Here is a 2,437-nt window from a genome sequence, read left to right as displayed (position 1 = left end):
GGCAGAGAGAGGGGGGAGGAGGAGATGAGAGGGTCGGAGGAATGAAAGGAAAAGAAATCTGGAGGGTGTTTGTGAGCAGGTTTTTTTTTTTGTCAGGGCTGCTCCCCATCCCCTCCTCACCCCTCCTCACCCCCTCCCCCTTTTACACCCTCTGGTGCCAACAAGCCCTGTAGCCTTTTCTTTCTCTCCTCTTCCTCATCTTTTCTACATCCTGCTCCACTTTGGGAACAGAAGCAGCGAGTGAAGGAAAATCCCGTTTCCCTCCTAATGTGACCAACACTCACGTGTACAGGTTTGGTTTTAACCCTTTCTTTAACTTCGTCACAGCCGATGGACGCGGCTTGACCGATCTGTTAATTTGTTTTACGGCACTTTACTCTGCTCGTAGAAGGCTACTCTGTTCATTTGTGAGTATCAGTTGCTGGAACTCTTTTAGCTGCGTACGCTTCACTGTAGGAACTCTGACTCTGATTCATGTCCAGAGCAGTATTTGAACTTCTCGGTACATCGGTTTCTACCTACATAACCATTAATCTGATATTAACTTTTTTTTATTTATTTTTTTTCAAATACCACAATACACCTTTGATTGGTTTGTGTACATTATACTTTAAAAGCTGAAGTACAATCCTTATCCTCGTACCTCACTTTAGCTCTTGTGAGGTGACTGGAGTCCTGAATCCTGTGGAACTGCTGACACCATCAGAGGTGATGTAGACCTGAGTCCAAAACCGTGGCCTCTCTGGTTTACTGAACAGACACAATCAGCTGGAGAGGCCCGTGGGGCCCAGAGCAGGCGGTGAAGTCTGCTGCACGCTGCTGCTGCTGGAAGCAAAGTGAGCACGTAGCCCGTCAGACGGCGTGACCGTCAGATAAGGTGTACACACTGGCCACCTGCTGGAGCTGCCCCTCAATCTCTGTTGACACACAACACAGTCGTGTGTCTGACACGTATCACAGCGCAGCAGGGACCGTGGTCTTTGGTTTAAACACACTGAACCTCAGAACGCTTCAGTGGAAATCAATCAGTAACTAAAGCAGATATTTGACACTAAAGCTGTGAGATAAGACAAAACGAAAATTATCTACTGTCATAAAACACTGTAAGGTTTTTGAGCCACAGGAAATATTTTACCATCAAACAAAAACGTCCAAAAAAGGTAATTATAATAAAATATAATGATTTTCTTTTCATTTTACTCACTATTAACTTATAAGTATAAAAACCTGGGCCTGTTTGGTTGAACATGATGCTGATATAATTGCAGGAATAGAACAAAGACAAACTTTAACACCTTCAGAAAACCTTCAAAAAAAATGCTAAATAAAAAAATTATTTAGCAGCTTTATAGCCAACTGCTGCCACCTAGTGAAAGGTGATTTAAATGTTCTGACTCTCAAATTTCACAAAGAAATAAGTATTTCTAATGACAATTGGCCACAACATGTGAGACAATGTGTTTCTAAATAATTTAAATGAATAGTTACGCATATGTTAATTTTACTCTGCCTCATATGGTGCAGGGCCTCATGTATTTTAAAGTACTGTATGTTATCCCGTAATATTCTGCATGTCTAAGTCTGATCACGCCCTCTCAGCTCTTTTTGTCTCAGCTGTGTTTATATTTGAAACCCCGATCTTTAAGTGCCACTAATTTTTTCTTCACCCTGATTTCTGTGCCCTTCTGGTTTGGTTTTTTATGTTGAGACTGTGAAAAAGAATTTGAATTTGAATTCAGTCCTGGTTTGAGCTGCACGGTGGCGGCCATGTTACTGCAGGACAAATGCTGTTTTAGGCTCTAATGTGACTAAGATGAACAATAATTGATGGAAGATAAAACTTGTAGAGTTTGCTTTGTATTGGTACATGCACAAGAGCATCATGGGTAATGCTGAATTTCTTTCTTTTTTTTTTTTTTTGAGACTCTTCCCTGAAATGAAGTCAGTGGGACTCTGTTGACAAGAGGGCAGGTGGGCCGCTGAATGACACAGAGTCACTGAAATAAAGTAGAAATAGATGATGTGGAGAATAAAGGATGAGCTGCTTTAGTACCTTTAACTAGGTATGTACTCACCCATGGGTGAGTATATTTTCTCCAAAGCACAATTTTGTGTTTTACAAAAATGTTTTGTAAGAAAACCCTGTAGGTTTGTGGCCCCACTCCATCGATTGGAGCACCCTGTGCTTAATCCTGTGGTCATATTAAGTCACCTTGTAAAGTTACCTAACACGATACGTCCCTCCTGATAATACATGACCCCCAAGTTAACCTACTTTGTTACTTCCTGAACCCATCTGTCACTCTGCCTACACATCTCACTTTACCTCACTATTCCACCCATTCAGAGTTTTTTTTTTTTTTTAATTTCACAAAACAGTGCAACTCCTTCTGGCATTTTCTAAACTTCTACTTTCAGCGTTTCAAAGTTGAAAGTA

Source organism: Cynoglossus semilaevis, chromosome 8, assembly GCF_000523025.1.
Source record: "Cynoglossus semilaevis isolate Cse_v1.0 chromosome 8, Cse_v1.0, whole genome shotgun sequence".
NCBI lineage: Eukaryota > Metazoa > Chordata > Actinopteri > Pleuronectiformes > Cynoglossidae > Cynoglossus > Cynoglossus semilaevis.
The sequence above is the reverse complement of the archived record's forward strand: the minus strand, read 5'-3'. Positions refer to the sequence as shown.